General features: G+C 45.6%; 1 pseudogene across 1 annotated transcript in view; it reads left to right on the plus strand.

The window, feature by feature from the left end:
* The window catches only part of LOC311225704 (E3 ubiquitin-protein ligase TRIM39-like), a 41,563-nt pseudogene extending 37,862 nt beyond the window's left edge, over window positions 1–3,701 (plus strand). The window contains exons 4-5 of the transcript in view: window positions 2,359–2,442; window positions 3,616–3,701. The product of the transcript in view is annotated as an E3 ubiquitin-protein ligase TRIM39-like (transcript). The remainder of the gene's footprint in view (window positions 1–2,358; window positions 2,443–3,615) is intronic.
* The last annotated feature ends 7,731 nt before the right edge of the window (window positions 3,702–11,432 follow it).

Genomic DNA, 11,432 nt, shown 5'->3' on the forward strand with positions numbered 1-11,432 from the left:
GACAAAAAAAATCCACCAAGGAGGGGAAACCCCCCCTTCACACCCCCCCCCCCCACGCCCTCCCTTCTCGCCATACCTTGCCTTTTAGTGAATGGACGCCACTGACTACAACAGCTAGTCGGCCCGTTTGGCTCCCGAGAGAGAGAGAGAGAGAGAGAGAGAGAGAGAGAGAGAGAGAGAGAGAGAGAGAGAGATATCCACGGCGGGAATAGAATAGAGTGCATTAAAAACTCACCAAACGTCCAAGAGGATGGAGACAACCGCATGGAGTTGACGAAGTTCATCTGCCAAACGACCGTCCTCTTCATCTTGGCATAACAATGCTGCACGCGCTGTCTCTAGGTTAGCTAACGCTAGTTAGCCTTTAGCTAAGCTAGCTACTAGCCGACATCATCATGGCTATATCCCGACTGAACCACACGTTAGCACTCAATATTATAACGTAGCTAAAGCTAACTAGCTGTCCCTGTCTTTAGCCGGGATGGCTAGCCTGACTGAACTGTCTAACATGCAACAACTTTCATCTTCAGTCCATCTGCCGAACGATGTCCTCTTCATCTTGGCTGGCATAACCTCCAATGCTGCACGCGCGAAATAGTCAGACGCTACCTTACCTGTAACCCCTCCCCTCATTGAAACCAATTCTGCTGCCTGCAAAGCCTCAGAGCTGCCTGCAGAGCCTCAGAGCCAGGAACAAGTCAGACACATTCTACAAACGTGTCTAATGTGAAATATATAAGCATATAAGCAAAACTAGATTTTAGGTCTGTGATGAAAAGGGGGGCCTCGCAAAGAATAAAAAAATAAATAAAATAAAAAATAAAAGAAATAATAAAAAAAAAATATAAATTTTTTATTTTTCTTTATTTTCTTTTGTGAGAGGCCCCCCTTCCTGCGAGGCCCTGTGCGACCGCACTGCTCGCACACCCCCTGAGGCGGCCCTGCATGCACTCATGTGTGTAGTGAAACACAGATGAGTGCATGCAATAGCAACTGAACATTTAGAAAAATTAAAGATAGAGCTGATAGCGATAGCAACTGAACATTTTGAAAGATTAAAGATAGAGCTGATAGCGAATCTATTTGAGGCACAGGGGCGACGCAAAGAGGGTCGCGTCCTCCCCGTCTTAATCACGGGACGTTCAACACTCCGGTCATCGCTCCGAGACAGCCGGAGACAGGGAGATGGGGGGGCGGCGCAGAGAGGGTCGCAACCTCCCCGACATTGTAGAGCTGCTATTGGTTTATGTTTTTATTAGTGTAATTTGTGGATTATTATGTTTGTGTGTGTTTTTTACTCTGTGGACCCTGTGTCTGTTAATAAAGATGATTGATTGATAATGAGTATAGAGGTGTTCATCCTTCATTACATACTACATCCTAATTAGGCTGACAATGTTATTATATCAGTGTATTTTCAAAGGTAGCAGAGTCCCTCCAGAGCCTCTGATCATGTGTTCATGTCCCTCTGATCATGTGTTCATGTCCCTCTGATCATGTGTTCATGTCCCTCTGATCATGTGTTCATGTTCCTCTGATCATGTGTTCATGTCCCTCTGATCATGTGTTCATGTCCCTCTGATCATGTGTTCATGTCTCTCTGATCATGTGTTCATGTCTTTCTGATCATGTGTTCATGTCTCTCTGATCATGTGTTCATGTCTCTCTGATCATGTGTTCATGTCTCTCTGATCATGTGTTCATGTCCCTCTGATCATGTGTTCATGATCATGTGTTCATGTCCCTCTGATCATGTGTTCATGATCATGTGTTCATGTCCCTCTGATCATGTGTTCATGTCCCTCTGATCATGTGTTCATGTCCCTCTGATCGTGTGTTCATGTCTCTCTGATCATGTGTTCATGTCTCTCTGATCATGTGTTCATGTCCCTCTGATCATGTGTTCATGTCTCTCTGATCATGTGTTCATGTCCCTCTGATCATGTGTTCATGTCTCTCTGATCATGTGTTCATGTCCCTCTGATCATGTGTTCATGTCTCTCTGATCATGTGTTCATGTCCCTCTGATCATGTGTTCATGTCCCTCTGATCATGTGTTCATGTCCCTCTGATCATGTGTTCATGTCCCTCTGATCATGTGTTCATGTCTCTCTGATCATGTGTTCATGTCTCTCTGATCGTGTGTTCATGTCCCTCTGATCATGTGTTCATGTCCCTCTGATCATGTGTTCATGTCTCTCTGATCGTGTGTTCATGTCCCTCTGATCATGTGTTCATGTCCCTCTGATCATGTGTTCATGTCTCTCTGATCATGTGTTCATGTCTCTGATCGTGTGTTCATGTCCCTCTGATCATGTGTTCATGTCCCTCTGATCATGTGTTCATGTCTCTCCACAGCATTGAAGAAGTGGAGAATTGCTGCACTGAGTATTCCGCTGCTATGTCTTCTACTGGCTGGAATCATCTACCTGGGAGTGTTCTGTGAGTCTAATAATAATAATAAAGATTATATAGCGCCTTACATAATGGTATCTCAAAGCACTTTACAGACATTGCATTACAGTACACGGACAAACACAATACGGACTTTGGACTTTCACAATGACAACATGGTGGGGATACTACAGAGAAAGGGAGACAGCTTAGAGATGAAACAGAGAAAATAAATAATAATACAAATAAAAAATACATAGGTGTGTACACATGTGAAAATGTAAATGATGCAGGGGTTGGAGGGCCCTCATTTATCAATAATGCGTAGAAAGTGTTACATTTTTATTCCTACGCACAGAATTTAGAATGTCTACGCACAGAAAGATCGGTATTTATCAACCGTGCGTGCACAGGTCGTACCGGCTCGTACGCACACTCCGTGTTGATAAATACCAATTGTTCTTACCGTCTATGCTTGTGCACGATTATAAGTATTTGCATACAGAACCGCCCCTAATCAACCATATATGGTAATTAAATACCGCGATGGGAACATGCCTGTTTGTGGAATGTGGAATAACTATAAAGATAGACTTCACTGAGAGCAAGATTGATCACGGAGGTCATCTAATCATGAACAAATTGAAGGTAGAAAGTATTTTGTTGTGAACAATCTTATTTGGAAACATGACACAAAATACAATTGTATTAAATAAAATTAGGCCTGAATGGGTAACGCTCACCAATAAGCCACCCGTCTTCAACAGCGTCTCCATGTGTTACGAGTCGACTCAGGTAGGTGTGTTGAACCCAAATGCAGAACAGAAGAAAGGTGCGGAGAAGGTAGTTGCTCTTCTCACCAAAAACAGTTTCCTTTTATTTTTGAAACATCAAGAGCGATACTGGTATTATACAAAAGAAAAACAAACTAAATAATAATTAAACAATAATCAAAAACACGGCAGCTGCATCCTCCAGGCCTGGAGCGACACGACTCTCCGTAGACAGCTACTCACGGTAACGTTAGATGAAGAACTGACAAATGAGAGAATAAATACCAAAGGCCATTATAAAGAGAGTCAAACACACAGCAGGCGTCAATTAGGAATGGGAAGAGGACGGAGGAGACCCGCCGGGGAACGCAGAGAGGTCTTGCTGCGCGCACAAACCGGGCAGGCTGCCACAAAGGAACGCGTATCCCCCTCCGCTGTGGGCCACCAGTACCTCCTGCGGATGAACTCCAGGGTCCTGGAGGCCCCAGGGTGACCGGTAAGGAAGGAGGCATGCGCCCATTGCAACAGTCGTGAGCGCGCAGCCTTGGGCACATACAACCGCCCCGGAGGACCCCCCCCCCAGGATCGGGCTTCCGTGCCAGTGCCGACCTTACCACCCTGTCTATGCCCCATGACACAGGAGCAAGAATAAGAGCCTGGGGAATAATGGGATGGGGTATCTCCTCTGTCCGTAGGATCGAACTGGCGAGAGAGTGCGGCAGGTTTGACGTTTTTTGACCCGGGCCGAAAGGAGATGGAGAAGCGGAAGCGTGTGAAGAATAACGCCCACCTAGCTTGGCGAGCGTTAAGGCGTTTAGCCCCCTGGATATAAGCCAGGTTCTTGTGATCGGTCCACACAATAAATGGGTGTGCAGCCCCCTCCAACCACTGTCCTCTAATGCTAGTTTAATGGCCAATAATTCCCGATTCCCCACGTCGTAATTGTGTTCAGCCGAGGACAGACGACGTGAAAAAAAAAGCGCAAGGATGCACTTTCCCGTCCTGAGAGAGCACCCCCCCCCCCCACCGCGACGTCGGAGGCATCCACTCCTACCAGAAACGGAACCTCTGGGTCGGGGTGAATCAATATAGGGGCGGAGGTAAATCGACGTTTGAGGTCACAGAAAGCTGTCTCGGCTCGAGGCGACCAGTCAAGGCCTGGGAGAGATGCTTTTGTGAGAGCCGTTATTAAGGGAGCAGCCAAGGCACTAAAGTTAAGAATAAATCGCCTATAGAAATGAGCAAACCCCAAAAAACTTTGCAACTGTTTGAGCAAAGAAGGACGAGGCCAGTCTAGGACCGCCCTCACCTTGCCCGGATCCATACGCAGATCGCCCCGGGTTAATACAAACCCCAGAAAGGACACAGTGTCTGTATGAAACACACATTTCTCGGCCTTAACAAACAGCTGATGCTGGAAGAGATGCTGGAGAACCTGTCGAACGTGCTGTTGATGCTGCGAAATATCACGAGAGAAAATAAGAATCTAAATAAACGAAGACCGACACTCCTATTAGGTCCCGCAGCACGTCCGTGACCAGCGCTTGAAAGACTGCAGGAGCATTAGCTAAGCCAAAGGGCATGACTAGGTACTCGTAGGGCATGTTAAACGCAGTCTTCCATTCATCCCCCTCTCTAATCCTAATGAAGTTATAGGCATTACGTAAATCAAGTTTGGAAAAAACTTGCGCCCCCTGTAGTGACTCAAAGGCGGTGTCCATGAGAGGCAATGGGTAACGGTTCTCAATAGAAACGTCGTTTAAACCACGATAATCTTTGCAAGGACGCTGGCCACCATCCTTTTTAGCTACAAAAAAAAAACAGCGCCCGCAGGTGAGGTGGAAGGACGAATGTGACCAGCGGCTAATGCCTCCTCAATATAGCAATTCATGGAAAGCGTCTCAGGACGGGAGAGTGAGAACAAACGACCCTGAGGTGGAGAGGTACCGGGTAGAAGATCAATAGTGCAATTATATGGCCTATGAGGAGGAAGTGCTTTAGCACGGGTCTTGCTAAAAACCTCCACCAGATCCCAAAAAATATCGGGGACCCCTGTTAAATCGGGATTAGGAGAGGATGTAGAATCTGCAGCAGCTACGGCCACCCTGGAGGGAGACAGAAGAAGACAAAGTGGATGAACCTTCAATGGAGACCGGCCCAGCGCCTCTCTCCAGCGAAAGCTCACCCATAGACCAGTTATTACAAGGGTTATTATTTGTTACCATCCAAGGATGACCCAAAACAATAGGAGAATGAGGTGAAACAATGATATAAAAATGCAATGATTCCCACTGACCCCCCGCTACCTGGAGACGCACCAGTGGCGTGCGCTGAGTAATAAGGCCGTTACCCAGAGGTTGGCCGTCAAGGGCCTGAACAGGAATAGGTACCTCTAAAGCCTCTAAAGGAACCCCCCACTCCCGAGCCAACCCCTCGTGCATTAAATTCCCCGCTGCCCCTGAATCTACCAAGGCCTGTGCATGTTTAAGATGAGGCAGAGAGCCCCACCCAAATGACTTGTTGGTGGCAGAGGATAAATGCATTCCCGCTAATACCCCTCCCAAGCCTAGCGAGAGCTCCCGTTTCCCGAGATGCCAGGACAGGTGTTAAAGCGGTGACCAGTGCGTCCACAGTGGAAGCAGCGCTTCTGTTCAATAAGTCGCCGCCTCTCGATGTTGGACAGGTGCATAGCACCCAGCTGCATGGGTTCGTCACCCCAGTTCTCCCATGGAAATCGGGCAGGTGTACCATAACCAAGAGGGAGTCGGGAGGGTACCTGTGGCAATGATTCCCTCTCCCGTCCTCGTTCTCGGCGACGGTTGTCCACACGAATGGCAAGGTTGATGACATCATCCAAATGTTCGGGAAGGTCCCGGGAAGCCAGCTCATCCTGCATCTCTTCCGCAAGTCCCTGGACGAAGAGAACACACACGGTGCCTTCCTGCCAACCTGTCTCTCGGGCCACTATGCGAAACTCAATGGCGTAGTTGGCCACCGAGTGGTTACCTTGTCGACAGGACGTGAGCCGTCCACCTGCCTCGTAGATGGAAATTACCCGGGAGGTCTCGAAGACCCTCTTTAACTCCTGGGTAAAGGTATCAACGCTGGTGCAGACTGCCGAGCCAATCTCACATTCTGCCGTGGCCCAGGAAAGAGCACGGCCGGTCAGCAGGGTGATAATATACGCCACCTTGGACAGTTCGGTGGGAAAAGTGAGAGGCTGTACGCTGAAAACAAGGGACCACTGCGTGATGAACTCTCTGCAGCCCTATGTAGCTCCACCGTAGCGCTCTGGAGGAGGAAGACGCGGCTCTCGAGCCCCCACTCGGATAGGCGGCGGTGTTACCTCCGCTGCTACTGCCGCAGACGCCTCAGCTGCTGGGAAAACCTGCACCTTCTTCGTGGGGAGAATATGGTGCTCTGTGCGTTCAGTAGAAAGCTATCTGGCTGCACGTTAGCCTTTGTTATACTTTTGTGTTACATATTTTATAGGACAATAGACATAATAATTTATTGTAATTATTATTTCAATAATTATTAATTTAATAATTTATTGAAATTATCTTTGTTTTTCCATGACAGATTCAACAGTGGTATCCACAGAAGATCCAACCACAATAATGATGATGACAACAACAGCACCACCTACAACAACAACTCCACCTACAACAACAACTCCACCTACAATAACAACAACTCCACCTACAACAACAACAACTCCACCTACAACAACAACAACTCCACCTACAACAACAACAACTCCACCTACAACAACAACTCCACCTACAACAACAACTCCACCTACAACAACAACTCCACCTACAACAACAACTCCACCTACAACAACAACAACTCCACCTACAACAACAACAACTCCACCTACAACAACAACAACTCCACCTACAACTACAACAACTCCACCTACAACAACAACTCCACCTACAACAACAACTCCACCTACAACAACAACTCCACCTACAACAACAACAACTCCACCTACAACAACAACTCCACCTACAACAACAACTCCACCTACAACAATAACAACTCCACCTACAACAACAACAACAACAACTCCACCTACAACAACAACTCCACCTACAACAACAACTCCACCTACAACAACAACAACTCCACCTACAACAACAACAACTCCACCTACAACAACAACAACTCCACCTACAACAACAACTCCACCTTCAACAACAACTCCACCTACAACAACAACAACTCCACCTACAACAACAACAACTCCACCTACAACAACAACAACTCCACCTACAACAACAACTCCACCAACAACAACAACTCCACCTACAACAACAACTCCACCTACAACAACAACTCCACCTACAACAACAACTCCACCTACAACAACAACAACTCCACCTAAAACAACAACAACTCCACCTACAACAACAACTCCACCTACAACAACAACTCCACCTACAACAACAACAACTCCACCTACAACAACAACAACAACTCCACCTACAACAACAACAACTCCACCTACAACAACTCCACCTACAACAACAACAACTCCACCTACAACAACTCCACCTACAACAACAACAACTCCACCTACAACAACAACAACTCCACCTACAACAACAACTCCACCTACAACAACAACAACAATTCCACCTACAACTACAACAACTCCACCTACAACTACAACAACTCCACCTACAACTACAACAACTCCACCTACAACAACAACTCCACCTACAACAACAACAACTCCACCTACAACAACAACTCCACCTACAACAACAACAACTCCACCTACAACAACAACTCCACCTACAACAACAACAACTCCACCTACAACAACAACAACAACTCCACCTACAACTACAACAACTCCACCTACAACAACAACTCCACCTACAACAACAACTCCACCTACAACAACAACTCCACCTACAACAACAACTCCACCTACAACAACAACAACTCCACCTACAACAACAACTCCACCTACAACAACAACTCCACCTACAACAACAACTCCACCTACAACAACAACTCCACCTACAACAACAACAACTCCACCTACAACAACAACAACTCCACCTACAACAACAACAACTCCACCTACAACTACAACAACTCCACCTACAACAACTCCACCTACAACAACAACTCCACCTACAACAACAACTCCACCTACAACAACAACTCCACCTACAACAACAACAACTCCACCTACAACAACAACTCCACCTACAACAACAACTCCACCTACAACAATAACAACTCCACCTACAACAACAACAACAACAACTCCACCTACAACAACAACTCCACCTACAACAACAACTCCACCTACAACAACAACAACTCCACCTACAACAACAACAACTCCACCTACAACAACAACAACTCCACCTACAACAACAACAACTCCACCTACAACAACAACTCCACCTACAACAACAACTCCACCTACAACAACAACAACTCCACCTACAACAACAACAACTCCACCTACAACAACAACAACTCCACCTACAACAACAACTCCACCAACAACAACAACTCCACCTACAACAACAACTCCACCTACAACAACAACTCCACCTACAACAACAACTCCACCTACAACAACAACAACTCCACCTAAAACAACAACAACTCCACCTACAACAACAACTCCACCTACAACAACAACTCCACCTACAACAACAACAACTCCACCTACAACAACAACAACAACTCCACCTACAACAACAACAACTCCACCTACAACAACTCCACCTACAACAACAACAACTCCACCTACAACAACTCCACCTACAACAATAACAACTCCACCTACAACAACAACAACTCCACCTACAACAACAACTCCACCTACAACAACAACAACAACAATTCCACCTACAACTACAACAACTCCACCTACAACTACAACAACTCCACCTACAACTACAACAACTCCACCTACAACAACAACTCCACCTACAACAACAACAACTCCACCTACAACAACAACTCCACCTACAACAACAACAACTCCACCTACAACAACAACTCCACCTACAACAACAACAACTCCACCTACAACAACAACAATTCCACCTACAACTACAACAACTCCACCTACAACTACAACAACTCCACCTACAACTACAACAACTCCACCTACAACAACAACTCCACCTACAACAACAACAACTCCACCTACAACAACAACAACTCCACCTACAACAACAACACTTGGTATGTTCTTTTTTTTCTCAACTTTTTAAATATTTCAGATATGGGTAATGGAAATCATTCAGTTCTGTTTTAGAACTCTAATCTTTCTAAAACTATTTGTGGTATTGTAGATTTTATTCGAGTAATACATTTATCTTTTTCATTAGTATAATGTGCTAGTGAGTAAAATTGTCATGGCGTGACCAAATGTAAAAGTGGTGTATTTTAATGATGTATGTCTATTTCTCAATTTCAAAAATCATTGCAGCTGGGTTCCCATGAATGAAAGACGTCACTCATTCTTAAACAGGAAGCACGTTCTCGTACACCTGAATGTCCATACAGACACGCCCCGCCAGCTCCTTATAAGGTGAGGGCCGTGTGCAAAACAGTGAGAGGCTCAGCATTGCATCTGCTCCGTGCTGACCCCCGTATTCAACAGGTAGCGCGGAAGCGATTTGCAACTGATCAAAATGATCAGTTGCAAATCTGATCATTCTGCTCCCGGCTGCCCTTGGGGAGGACGACGGGTCGGGATGGGTCAAGTGCAGAGGGGAAATTTCATCTGCGAAAGATCCTATGTGTGTGTTTCCTATGTGTGTGTTTCCTATGTGTGTGTTTCCTGTGTGTGTGTTTCCTGTGTGTGTGTTTTCTGTGTGTGTTTCCTGTGTGTGTCACCCATCGCATGTGTGTGTTCGCTGCATGACTATACGTCGCAATGTGTGTAACGAGTAAAGACTTCTTCAAAGTCCAGTTTAATAAAAACAACCATAAAGTTGTGGTAAATCAGACCATTGTTGTTTATTTACTACATTGTCAGACCTTCATCAAGAAGAAGATCACTGGCTTCACATGGATTGGTCTGAGTGACTCGGCGGAAGAGGGGACCTGGCTGTGGGTGGATGGAACACCACTGACCACTGCGTAAGTTCTTTCAGTTCAGACTTCCATGTTTTAAAAGTTGTTTTAGTCACTGGATACAGCACGGACCAGCATAGATAGAAATTACCTTTCCTAATGTATCGTAGTTTTATCTCCATTGGTAATTACAGCCATAGAATCTTGTTAATGTATCATATTGTATCGCCATTGATAGCTACAGCCATATAATCTGGTTAATGTATCATATTTTATCTCTATTAATAATAATGATATTATCTGATATCGGAAAATATCGGTATCGGTTTTCATTTTTTTTTTTTTTTTTTACATTTCTATAACCTTTATTTACCCAGACAAGCAAGTAAGAACAAATTCTGATTTTATTTATTGTCAAAAGTATGCATAATGTGTTAATTCCACAACAAGATTATGTAATGTTAATTACCTGAAATTATTCCGTTTTTGGGGGGGGGGGGGGGGGGGGGGGGGTGCCTGGTGGGTGAAGAGGTGGGTTTTCAGCAGGTTTTTAAAGTGGGCGAGAGAGTTCACATTTCGGATGTCCATGGGGAGGGAGTTCCACAGGGTGGGGGCCGCGACACTAAAAGCCCCGTCCCCAAAGGTCCGCAACCTGGCTTGTGGGATGGTGAGTAAGCCTGTGTCAGAGGAGCGGAGATTCCGGGAGGGGGTGTTGGTGTGGAGAAGGTCGGATAGGTATTGAGGGGTGGTGGTGTGTAGGGATTTATATGTGAGCAGGAGGATCTTGAAGGTGACACGATATTTTACGGGAAGCCAGTGAAGGTGTATGAGGGAGGGTGGGGGTGATGTGCTGCCAGGGTTTGGTGCGGCTGAGAACCCAGAGTTCTGAACGTACTGGAGCCTATCCTATTGTAACTACAGCCATATAATCTTGTTAATGTATCATATTGTATCTCCATTGTAGCTACAGCCATAGAATATTGTTAGTGCATCATAGTTTTATCTCCATTGGTAGCTACAGCCATAGAATCTTGTTAATGTTTTCATGAAGCATTGGACAGCGCCGTGGTCTGTTGAAATCGGGTCTGGACAATCATCCAAATCTCCTTGACAACAACAAAGAGTTGTCACCAAAAGTTCAGTCACCACGGCACCAGAATTCTATTTTTAGAATGTTACACCAATAATGTAATGGGGTTG

This window comes from Notolepis coatsorum (assembly GCF_963971535.1).
Source record: "Notolepis coatsorum genome assembly, chromosome: 3".
Taxonomy (NCBI): Eukaryota; Metazoa; Chordata; class Actinopteri; order Aulopiformes; family Paralepididae; genus Notolepis; species Notolepis coatsorum.